Below are 12,073 nucleotides of genomic sequence, written 5' to 3' on the forward strand. Positions count from 1 at the left end.
CATGACTGGTCCCTGACCCTGGCCTCCTGACCTGAGTCGACCTCCCCTCCTCCTCCTGCAGGATCAGGATCAGGGGGTTGGGGGGGAGGGGGCATCGCTGTCCCCAGTGGAGCCATCAGGGGCCCCTGCGCAGGACACACACTGCATTTACTGCGCATCTGTTCTGTGAGGCGCTGGGATGGCGTCCAAACCCGCAGCCAACCCCGCAGCCTTCTCGCCTCGGGACCAGGAGTGGGGAAAGATGGGGGTTTCCCGGGCTCTGAGGTCCTGACCCCCACCCTGCACCCAACCTGGAACCCCGAGACCGGCTAGCTGAGCCCGGAGACCTTCAGACGGCAAAGGGAGTCGGTGGGGTGGGCCCGGAGAGCCAGCGGGGGCGGAGTCGAGATCGCGGGGAGGGGAGTGAAGGCGAGCAGTCGACCGGCCCGGAGCCTGGGGAGGTGGGGCTGGGTGAGGGTAGGGCCAGGTAGAGGGGCGGGGCCGGGAGGACAGGGTCGGGGCGGGGCCAGATCAAAGGAGTACGAGTCGGGGGCGGAGCCAGACAGAGGGGGCGGGCCCGGCAGGACAGGGGCGGGGCCGGCAGGACAGGGACCGGACGAGGAGCCTGAGGGGGCGGGGCGGGGCCCAAAGGGACGGGGCGGGGCCAGATCAAAGGGGCGGGCAGAGCTCCTGGCCTGACCCGGCTCGTGGCTACCCGCCCGGCGGGCGGCAGCGCCTGGCGGCTGAGCCAGGAGCCGCCGCCGGCGCGTAGGGCCCACGGGCTGGGAGCAGAGCCTCGGCAGGTAAGGTACGGCGGCGAGGCGCAGGCGGACGGGGCGCGATCGCGTCTCCTGGGCTGGCTGGAGTCTCCGGGACCCGGGTCCTCGCCAGAGGGCGGGGGCCGGTCAGCTCCAGTGCGCGCCAGGCCCGGCGGCCGGCGCCACACTACCCAAGGAACCGCGCGAATTCGGGGTGCGTAGGGTGCACCCTGGAGGCCTAGGAGCGAGGGCCAGGGCGTCGCGTCTGCTCCGCGTTCCCCTCGTCCCTCTGGCCCCCGCTTCCCCAGGCCCCTGGGGCTCGCGGACCGCCGCAGGTCCCTATTACACCACTCACCAGACCCGGCCTCCGAAGGCCCCTGGAGGCGAGTTTGCCCCCACCTCCTCCCAGTAATCCAAACTTTTCCTTCCCTTGGCCCGCGCAGCGAAGGGTGGAGAAAAGCTGCCCGTTGGAGTGACTCACACTGAAGTGTGAGTGACTGATAGCCCCGTGGCTCTGGGGGTGTCTGCGAGTCGTATTCTGGGGAACAACGCGTGTCACAGAGCTGGGGGTTGGGGACGGCCTTCCTTCCACACGTGGGCCTGGCCCCTCCCAGCAGCCCAGCTCTTTCCTGCTGTTCTGGGCCTCGCCTGCCCCTGGTGAAGTGTAGACAGCAGCTCCCACTGGGGGTGTTGCGTGGGCCTGAGCCCTGCAGCAGCGTGCAAGCCCGGGGCCCACTCCCTCTGCCACCCTGCTGGAGCCCCAGTGCCTCACATCCTCTCTCTCTGCCTCAGTTTGCCCATCTGTCAACACCCATGACGTCCATGCCAGCTGGCGGTGCTGAGTAGAGAGCCACTTCTAAATGGCCCTGGCCTCAGGCAAGAGCTCTGTATGGACGATGGGCATGTGATCTTGCTAATGAAGCTGTAACCAGGTCTTAGCAAAAAGGGGGCTCAGGAAATGTTATCTTCCAAGATGAAGATGATAAAATGTGTAGGATTTTTTCAGGACAATCTGACAGCCAAAGGAGCAAGGCAAGTCCTGGAGTCAGGGTAGGTTTCTAGGATTACGTTTAGCCCAGCAGTGTCTGAGTGTGACCCTGGATCGGCCCCCTGCTCTCTCTGACCCAGGCTCCTGAGACTGGAGGAGGGGGCTGGGCTCCATTACTTCTTGGCACTCATCCTACCGTGTTGGACACTGCAGGCAGGCCAGCTTGGGGGCTCCAGGGTGAGAGCTCTGTCACATTCCCCTCCCTTCCACTCTACTAGTTGGCTCTGTGTCCTGTGTTGGGGTGCACCCTGGCCAGAGGGGTTGGCAGGACAGAGGAGTAGATGGCCCATACTGATCCCTGTTAGCCATCTGGAAAGAGGGGCGCTGACAGAGGGTCTGCCCTTTTGGGGGAGCTCCTCAGGCCTGCAGAGTCAGGGAGGAGCCCACCAAGGAGGCCAGCTTGGGAGAGATAGGAGGGTAGGCGACTCCAAACCTCCCTTGGCCCTTTCTGTTCACATGGACAGAAGAAAGTGAAGTCCTGAGTCAGCCCCCAATGTCCCTCCCCCAACATGGAACCCGGCAAGCTTGCAGGCCGACATGTGGGAGGCCTAGGGGGCACAGAGAGACACACAGAGGGGCTGGGTCCTGGCTTCCAGTCCGGCTGCCACCCTTTACCAGCTGTGTGGTCTTGGCCAGGAGGCGTCATCCTGCTGAGCCTTGGTTTCCTCATCTGTAAAAGGGGGGTAGTGAACCGCTTTCTACCACACAGGTGGCTATAAAGGTCCAGGGGCTGGTGGTGGCACATGGTTGGTGTCCAGCAACTGTGGGCCAGTGGGGGTGCTGTCTGCAGCCTTCGGGGCTAGAGAGCGGGGATAGCCGGGCAGCGGCTGCTTGGGAGGGGGCGGAGCCTGCAGGGGCTGAGGGCAAAGGGCAGGCTCCAGGTCCCTGCTGCCTGGGTCTCGTGGCAAAGGCCCAAGTCTCTCAGGAGTGGCCAGGATCAGGGAGCCACGTGGGTCCTCCTGGTTTCTGTCCTTGATGCTCTATCAGAGACACCAAGGGTCAGTGACTGGCAGGCCCCGCTCTCCCCTCATTGGCTGGCCCATTAGGTGGCCTCAGTAAGGCCTGGGCACGCACATACGTGGTTCTCTAGGCAGCACCAGGCAGCCTGGCCAAGGGAGGTGAGTGGCAGGTGGCCAGTGAAGGAAGTATTTGCCGTCAGGAGGAGGACTGTCTGAGCCCCGAGGGCAGCAGTGGAGGTAGGAACAGAGCGAGCCAGGGGCTGGTAGTGCAGGGGGCGGCGGCCCAGTGTGACCGGAGTGTCCAGTGTGCGTCGGATGTGGCGAAAGTATGGATGGGGGGGTGGGTGACCACGCAGAGGGGCCTGGGGGGCAGGAAGAGGGGCTGTCGGGACGCTGAAATCCTACCAGCAGGCAGGTGGCCTGTGGTCAGAAGGCCTCTGACTCTTCAGTGGTCCCGACCAGTCATCCAAGGGCTGTGACAGTCCCACACGTGGGCCGCCTGAGCCCCAGAGGCGGGGGCTGAGGGGTGGGGAGCATTCTGGTTTCTGTCGCTTCAGACAGGTAGGCCTAGCAGTGCTCCACTGCCCGGTCACCCTGCTTACCACGCTGGGCCTGGGCACCAGAGGGTAGGCAGGATGATGCCGGGAGAGATGGAGGTGCCTCCCGGCCCTGGCCAGGAGACCCACACCTCCTTTGTGAATGACACTTCCCGACTCGGGTGCTAGAAGGCCCCAGCTCTGGGCTACACGGATGGACTAGGGCTCGGGGCCCAGGCTCCTGAACTGCGCACCAACTCCAGGGAACGTGGCAGTGAAGTGCTCAGATGTGGGACTTGAGTCTCCCCACCGCCCCCCTTCTCCCTGGACAGCAGAGGTCCTGAGGTTCCGGCTCTGGGGCCACCTGCAGGTTGACCCTGCCGGTCCCCCTAGGTCAGGAACCACGCTGAGACCTGGCGCTTCTCTCACCCCTGGCCCCAGGGTCCAGAGATGACTGATCCTCGGCCCTTGTGGGCTAGCCACAGTGGGACCCAGCGCCCCTCGCCCTAGACAGGTGTGGGCCCCGTCACCAAGGCGATGGCCCGAGGGGTTGGCAGGGCACCCTCGTGGTGTCCATACCCCTCCCCCACAGCCACGATTCCGAGAAGCGCCCCTGCTTCCTTGTGAATCAGATGTTTATTGTGTGCTGGCTGAGCCCAGGGTCGGGGCGGCCCACTGCCAAGCACACCCGTCCCAGGCCGCCGGGTGGGGTGTGGCTGTCTTGCCTGCTGGAGCCTGCAGAGGGAGGGCGGGCCCGGCCCCGAGTCTCCAGGCTGACGGGTGACCGCCCTGAGTGCTGGGACCAGGCTGGGCTCCCCCATGGCCGGGGGCTGAGCCAGGCCCTGGGGAAGACCTCCCTGGGAGGGCTCCTCCCAGGAGGCAGACTTGAGCTCCTTGTGAAAAGGAGGGAAAGCAGTTCTAAGTCCGGGAGTCCTCAGGGAAGTTAAGTGAGACGCTGCAGAGGAGCCGGGGAGCCGGCACTGGGAGTCGTAGCCCAGACTCAGGGTGGGGCCTCCCCCTCCCCACCCCGACCCTGTGCAGACGCCGCAGCTCCCTCTGGGGGCCCTGTCCACACCCCTCTCACCCCCACCCCCGCCATGTTGTAATCCAGCCTCGCTCTTCTGTGGCTTTAGAGACCTCCATGGCCCCTACCCGCTGCCCCCGGCCAGGGAGGAGCCAGCCTAACCCCCGCCCCTCGCTGCTGGCTGTCCCCGGGCCCCCGGCAAGGTGACGGGAGGTCAGGGGGTGACCTCAGAGCCTGGGATGCCAGGGTAGACCCTGGCTTGACCCCGAAAACTTAGGAGCCAGGGTGGCACCCACAGTCCACCGAGGGCCCTGGCTGGGAAGCTGTGCCACCCCACTCCGAGCCCTGCCCCTGGGACAGGGGGCAAGGGTGGGCCCCCCTCGGAAAGCTGCTGCCCCCCGGCCCTCTCCTTCATGCTGGGCACCCTGTGTACCCGGCCCTGGGCCAGGCGTGGACCGGGAGCAGCTCGGCCTGTCTGGGCGCCCCCACTGCCGCTGCCTCCCTCAGAAGCAGTTTAATAAAAGGCCTAAGTGTCCTGTCTGCTGCTCAGGGACCCTCCCTGGCCCCCACCCCGCCTCCCGGAGCTGGGTGCAAGCCCGCAGCCCATACGCTGGTCCCCATGTTTCCCTGTCTGCTTTTCCCTGCTCAGTCCGTTCTTGGTGAAGGACAGGGCCCCACCTGAGTGCCCGTGCCCAGCAATGCCCCTGTGGACCTGGCGCAGAGGAGGAAAGTCCCTGGTAGAGCAGGCCTGCAGCCCGGCCAGCTGCAGGCCGGGTGTGTTTAGCTCTTGCTGGGTATCAGAAACACGGGTGCCCCGTCACCCCGAGAGGCCTGTAGGAGTGTTGGAGAAGGATCCAGAACACCAGACCTGGGAGCCCTGCGTGGACAGGTGCAGGGGAGGGAGGCGAGCCAGGAGACTCACCCTGCCCCCTCCCCCGACTCCCACTACTTCCTCTCCTCCTGTTTGAGGTCAGAAAAGAAAGACCTTTTTCCCAGGGGTGCAAGCAGCTGGCACTGAGCCGCTGGGTCCCCTGATGGCCAGGCAGGCTCTGGGCTGGGGGTGGGCCCCAGCTGGCAGGTCCGTGATTGCCTGGTGGGTTTGACCCCGGTGGGCAGAGATGGAGTGGCCGTGCCCCTACCCCTCCGCACAGGATCAGAGGCTCGAAGCTGCTAGGAGTACAGGGCGGCCGTCAGAGGCTGGGTGGGATCCATGCCGTGAGCTGGATGCGGTAGAGGGGCCCAGGGCCCCCATGGTCCATGCCCGGCCCCCACGGCCTCCCTGCTGGCCAACCTAGCTGTTGTTGGAGCCCATGGCGCCTGTGGGGAGAGCCTTAGCCTCCAGTGGGAGAGGTCACCATCACGTACCCCACCCTGTCTCAGGAGCTTGTGGGTGCTGCACTGCACCCCACGGTCCCCTTACCCCAAACCCCCACCTCCTGACTTCTCTGGAATCCGCTCCCCACCCTGGGGGACCCCGGCCCGACACTTTGCTGCCTGGTGTACACCAGGACTGAGGCTCCCCCCGCCCGCTCCTGGCCTCACAGGGGAGCTGCTCGGGGATGGAGGAGGGAGACCCAGGACCCCATCTCGTCTGGCTCCAGACCCTGAGCTGCAGCTGCAGAGGAGGCGTCCCCAACCTGGGGGCAGGGTAAGGAGAGCCCCAGGCTGGCTGCAGGCCCGGTTCTGGTCCTCCTAGGGCCTCAGTTCCACTGGCCCTGGCGTCCACTTGTATAAAACTGGAGCAAGGGATGGAGTCCCTCCCCGAGCTCCCTGGCCGTCCTGGGGGTCCTGGCATGGGCCTGGGGAGTTTTGCCAACAGGGACGTGAGCTATCCGAGACCAGCCGTCTGTCGTCTTGAGAACGTTAGCAGGAGGGCGAAGTGCTGTGGTCAGCAGTGGCCGGGCCCGCTCTGGGGAAGGAAGAGGATTGAGAAAGAGCCACCCGCTCAGCCCGCCACCCTCGCAGGCCCTGCCCCGGGCCTGAGGTTCCCCAGGCAGCCGGGCACCCACGGGCAGCTGTTCCAGGCCAAGGCCTTGGGAGGCAGGCGGGGCAGCTGCACGCCAGCGGTCTCCACACTGATTCACCCGCTGCCTGGAGGACCCCCAGGGCCCCTCCTCGGGGCTGGGCTTGGGGCAGCCTGTGGGGAGGGCGTGGGCACCGTCCCAGCAGTGGGCAGTCCCTGAGAACCACATAGGAGGTACCATTGGGGCACCTGAGGTAGGGCCTTTATGGGGTGGGAGCAGGAAGACGCAGGCAGGAGGAGCCAGGCCCAAGGCTGGTCTGCGTTTGCGGAGCTCACTCTGGGTCTTGAGACCTCCCTCCCACTCACACACACATACCCCTGCTGCGGCAGTGGCCGTAAGCAGCCCTGGGCAAAAGCAGGACACACAGGAGAGCTCCGTTTGCGGTGGGGGCGGAGGTTCGGCGGACCAGGGTGAGTCGGTGGCGCATACTGAGAGGCCCCGGGGCTGGGGGAGACGGACGTGGTGGGCCTGGGCCTGGGGGAGCAGCCCCCCACCCCGCCACCCAGTCCTCTCTGCTGGCTTTTCTGGCCACAGAAGATTGACCCCCACGGCCGTCTCCCCAGGGAAGGAGAGGGTGTCCCTGTGGCCCCACAGAGCCATGCCCCTCCCGCAACCAGCACAGGCTGCCCCAGGTGGTGGCAGGTTCCCAGCCAGGAGGAGATCCGGGGCCAGCCCTTGGGAGCTCTGCTGACCGTCAGGAACCACCTTACCTCTGGGAGCCTCAGTCAGGCCAAGGGTTGGATGAGAGTGTTTGCCTTGTGCATGGTGACCCCGCAGGCAGACCACAGGGCTGGATGGGCACTTGGCCTGTGGGGTTCGGGGGTGCTGGACGCAGAGCTCAGGCCACGTTGCCCAAGGCTGTAGTGGCTGGGGGCCTTGCCTGGAGCTGCCCACCCTGCAAGGCAAGGGCCGGGTCCGGAGTCCCCAGGGAGCAGAGGCCTGCTCCTCCAGCCCTTCGCCCAGCCCCCAGGTCTCCTGGGGGCCCCGCTCCCTGGCCTGACTGGGCTGTCAAGGTGTCCTGGGGTGACCTGACCGCAGGGTGCGGACAGCGGGTGGCGGTCAGGGCCAGCTGTCCTGCTGGAGCACCCGCAGGGCGAGGGCATTGAACCCGAGACTCGCCTCCCAGCTGTGGCTGGGACCGCACTCGGGGTGAGAGGCTAGCGTCCAGGATCCCGCAGGACCCCTGGCTTGGGGAGGGACAATGTGAAGGAGGGAGACCCCCTTCCCCGCCCCTGCCCCCTCTTGTCCTGTCTTGTCAAGGCTGCTGGAGAGGGAGGGCCAGGGACTGAGCCCCTTTCCCGCCAACCTGGGCCCCCGGCCAGACCTTCCCCACGTTGGGCCTCCAAACAATGGGGCAGTGTCAGCGCTCCTGGGAACAGTCAGGCCAGCCAGGCCTCCCGCGGGGCTCGGAGGGAGGCCGGCGGTGAGTCATACTCCCCTTGCCCAGCCCAGGGTTCCCAGGCCGGGGGGAACAGCACTCTTGGTTCCCCAGCCTCCTCCTCGGGGTCCCAGCCAGCTCCTCCTTCCCTCCTGAGCCTCTTCCTTTCCTCTCTGGCTCCCTCCCTTCTGGACATGTGGCTGTCTCTCTGCCTCGGTTCCGGCAGAGACTCAGCCTGGCAGTGGCTGTTGCCTGCCCCATCGTGGGGTGCACCCCTCTCCCAGCCTGTGAGGGACCCTGGGAAGAAGCCAGTGAGAGGGCCCAACCTAAACATTGGCCGAGGGATACAAGGGGATCCCAGGAAGGAAGCAAGACAACAAAATAAAAAACTCAAAAAAGAGTGAGATTTAACTGGCAACATGAAAGAAAGAAAAAGAAAAGTTATGAAAAATATTAGTATTAGGGATAACAGTAAAAATAAATGGGTTAAAGCTGAAGAGAGACCAGGCCCTGAAATGCTGAAGTGAGAAGGAGGTGGGAAGGGCCCTGTGGTATGGACTTGGCCTTGATGGTTCCGGCCTGTGGCAGCGTGGGAGGAAAGCCAAAACCTTGCTGGACGGATGGTGAGCCAGGTTCCTGGGCGGGTGAGTGGTCCAGAGACGCCCCCCACAGAGCTCGAGGAGGATGAGGGCCAGATGAGGGCCACACCTCACGCCCGTGGACCCTGATGCCCTGGCCTGTGGCAGTGCTGCGAGCTACCCAGGAGCCCTGTTGGTCTTGTGGTCCGAGGGAGCCTACTGTGGCACGAAAGATCCTAAAGAGATGAGACAAGCAGCGGACGCTACTGGGGTCGAGGCCAGCGTCCCCCTTGGTCTACCAAGGGATGCCCCAGCAGGTGGTTCCCAGCATGGAGGGCTCATACAGCTGCCCCAGCCTGGCACTGGCCGACAGCAAGTGTCCCGGCAACAACCCTGTCACGGCTGATCTGAGGCCTCCGGCCTTGGCTCCTGCAAGGAGCAGTGGGACGCATCTCTCTCCTTGGCCCCCACCCAGCATGTGCTTCCTGGCCCCTGTATCCTCACTGAGCTCCCCTGTTATCATCTCGCCCTGGTGTTGGGGTCCGGGCTGAGTGGGGTGCACTCCACCCCAGCGCTGGGCCGGGTAGCTCTGGAGGAGCCCTTGGTCCTCAGGGTGCTCTTATCAGCAGGCACATCCGGGAGAGGAGTGAAGTGGCTTGCACCAGGTCGCTGGTACAAAGAAGCGAAGCTGGAGGTGGTGGCCTGGGTGCTCACCCCGGGGTAGGTCTGAGACCCTCTCCACACTCAGCTGGGCACGTGGCCCTCATGCACGTTCTGGAGCGGATTGGCCTCCTCTAACAGTGTATGCCTCCTCTCACCCCCACCCCAGGCCCTTTGCACAAGCGCTCTCCTATCCGGGACACCTTCCGTGTAACCTTGCTTGGCTGCGCCGTGTGGATGCTGGCTGATGTGTCACTGTGTCTGGGAGGAAGCGTTGTCACAAGAGTGTGAGTCAGCGGTGGCTACCTTCCCAGCAGTTGGGCACCCCAGACAGAGGGCAAGGCCAGCGTGGACCTGGGGTGAAGGGTGTGGTGTTTGTTCGCAGGTGGCAATGCCCTGTCTCCTCCTGCCCCGTTAGCGGTGGCAGCGGTGAGCAGGCCTCAGGGTGGGGCTTGTGCTCTGGGACAGTCTCCTGACCGGCCCTCCCGGGCTCTGGAGGTGTGTGTAAAACCGAAGCAGACCCTGAAATCAGGAGGACAGGCTGGCATGTGCCTGCACCCCCGTGCCTTGTTCCCTAGCCTTTGGCCCAGAGCCCGGGGGCCTCCTCCAGCTGCACTCCTGGCTGTGGGTTTCCGTCTGTCCGTCCGTCCGGAGAGCAGGCCCCTTGCCCTCCTCACACCCCTAGGAGCCAGGCTTGGCAGGAAGTGTGGGGTGGGTGAGGTGGCCCAGAAGGGCGGTGCTGGCGCGGCGGCCACTGCTGCAGCCCACTCAGCCTCAGCTTCCTCATCGGGAGCGCTGGAGACAGGCAGTGGGGGCTGACACCTTGGCACTGGGGGGACATTCCTGGAGGCTGCACCCTGCCCTGATCCACTGGCTTGGCTCTCTGTCACAAGAGGTTGACTGTAGGCAAGAAAGGAGCCCCCAGCCTTTGAGACACCCCCCCCCCCCCGCGCTTTGGCTCCAGCGAGTCGGGATGTGTCCCCATAGGAGAAGTGTGTGATACACACGTGTCCCCAGGAGGGTCTGGCTGGTGGTTGCCTGTGCTCCTGAGGCCTGGGGTGGGTGACCAGGACCAGGCCCTCTGCTGAGGGCAGGACCAAGCTCTGTCTGGTGTGCCAAGGAGTGACTCAAGGAGCATGCACGTGGTTGCTGGGAAGAGGGTTGGGTAGGCTGGGCTTGGGAAAGTCCTGCCGCCGGTGGGTTCCTTATTCACTGGGGGTCGGCCTCACTCTGACCTCAGAGCAGAAGGTCTGTCCCCTTCCCAGTGACTCGACAGAGGGGCTCAGAAGATTCCAGCTGCAACCCTGGAGGGTCAGCGGCAGTGTCGGGCAGCCTGGTCTGCCTGGGGCTCAGCCCACCAGGTACTCGTGGCGGTGGAGGGGGTGGGGGACGGTGCCTTGTCCAGGCCCCACACCTGCTCTGCCCGTGGGGCCTGCAGGCCTTGCTTTGTGGACCAGTGAGGCTGAGAGCGGTCAAGAGCCTGGCCGAGGTCACCCTGGGGGTGTCCGGGCCTTGCTCAGTGGGCAGCAGACCCCCTGCCCTGCACTAGGCGTCCATCCTTGCAGCCAGAGCCCCCTTACCCACCGGCAGAGATGAAGAAATGGGGATGCTTGGGGCGAGGCGAGTGGTTTAATTCAGTAAATGAGCTCCACGGTTGGACCCCATGTGGAGTCGGGAGCGTCCGGCCAGTGGGTGAGATCTCCTCATGCTGCAAGAGGTGCCTGGTGTCCCCTTCGTGCTGGGGACGCTGCAGGGGACAGATGCACGGAATGACTGCCATCCACACACACCCCCGCCCCAACCCCGAACTATGTTGAGGGAGAGGCAGTCAACAGACAGACTGGCAACGTTGCAGTCAGTGTGGCTGGTGGGGGCACAGAGCCTCTCCTAGGAGCCCTGCTCAGGGGCACAGCCTGTGTAGATGGGCAGGGGCTGTGTGTGTGGGCAGTGGGTCTGGACTCGGGGCAAGGAGGAAGGTGTGGGGCCTGGGGAGATGGGAGATGTTGCTCTAGGCCGAGCCACGCACTGGACAAAGGTGGCGTTTCCACGCCTGGGGCCGTGGCTCAGAATGGGGCAGCAGCAGCGGGCAGGGAGTGCTGGGGGGTGCAGACCCGCGGGGGCTGCCTGGGAGAGCGTGGTCCAGCTCTGAGCAGGGCGGTTCAGGAGGATGTTCTCCCATCCCGAGGTGCCCGTGACAACGGGGTGGCCGGCAGAACCCCTGGAGCCCCGCTGTCCCTCGGCCATGCCCGGTGGTCCTTGGGACAGCCTCGTGCAGGCGCCGTCGGCCTTCTGTTCTCACGAGGAAGCAGGCCGAGGGTGGGCCGCGAGGTTAGTGTGGAGCCCAGCCTGTGCCCAAGGAAGCCTGTGCGTCACCGCCACTGTCCTGCCTCCCAGGGTCCTGTGGTGGAGCGGCCCTGCCCTGGCGGGGGGTGGGGGTGGGGGGCGGGCCTGGGGTGCCCACGCCGGCTGTGTGCGCAGCAGTGAATATCCGTAGGCGATGGGCCAGGAACGTGGGGGTGGACCTGGCCACACGTCAGCACTTTGGAGAGTTTTTTTTATCAAGCAATTAAAAAGTGGAAACTCGTCGGTGTCATGATGAACTGAAGTGTGAATCCTGGAACGCCTCTGCTGGTTGTGGTTTGAGATGAGAGTGTGACGGTGCCAAGCTGCGCTTCCCCCTGCCTGCGGCCCCCCACCACAGCCTGTCGTGCGGACTTGGTCCAGAAGACGGGGTCCCTGGGCCTGGCACCCCTGCCCAGCCGTCCCCCGACTCGTCCACGTGCTGCTCCTTCCTGGGGAAGCCTGCCCACTCCGAGGCTCCAATGAGGGTGCCCTGCACCCGATGCAGGGCCCTCGGACAGCCTGTGCTCTTTTCTGAGGGGCCCTGGCTCTCTTTGGGGGCCCCCAGCTCTTCCCCTGCAGGCTTACCCAGCCCTCGACCCTGGCCCTTGGGAGATGCTGACTGATCTGGGAATATTTGCTAGAGGCAGAGGCCAGGCCTGGAGAGGCAGCCCTGGCTGGCTGTGGGGTGGGGGGCACACAGGGGCACGTGGGCTCCCGTGAGTCGTCTGTGCGTACAGAGCTCAAGGTGAGGGTCCTGAAACCACACTCCTGCCCCCGTTTGGCCAC

The 12,073-nt window shown here is 65.2% G+C and overlaps 1 protein-coding gene across 9 annotated transcripts in view; it reads left to right on the plus strand.

The window, feature by feature from the left end:
- The first annotated feature begins 700 nt into the window (after positions 1–700).
- The window catches only part of SH3BP2 (SH3 domain binding protein 2), a 34,238-nt gene continuing 22,865 nt past the window's right edge, over positions 701–12,073 (plus strand). For 4 of the 9 annotated variants that reach the window (XM_081579788.1, XM_081579828.1, XM_081579862.1 and 1 more), the window contains exon 1: positions 701–787. The gene's annotated coding sequence lies outside the window, so the exon portion shown is untranslated. Of the gene's footprint in view, positions 788–5,848; positions 5,953–8,910; positions 9,005–9,113; positions 9,232–12,073 lie in introns of all 9 variants that reach the window. The other 5 variants (XM_081579779.1, XM_081579797.1, XM_081579815.1 and 2 more) reach the window with 2 other exon arrangements.

Source organism: Giraffa tippelskirchi, chromosome 1, assembly GCF_054371585.1.
Source record: "Giraffa tippelskirchi isolate mGirTip1 chromosome 1, T2T-mGirTip1v1.2.pri, whole genome shotgun sequence".
Taxonomy (NCBI): domain Eukaryota; kingdom Metazoa; phylum Chordata; class Mammalia; order Artiodactyla; family Giraffidae; genus Giraffa; species Giraffa tippelskirchi.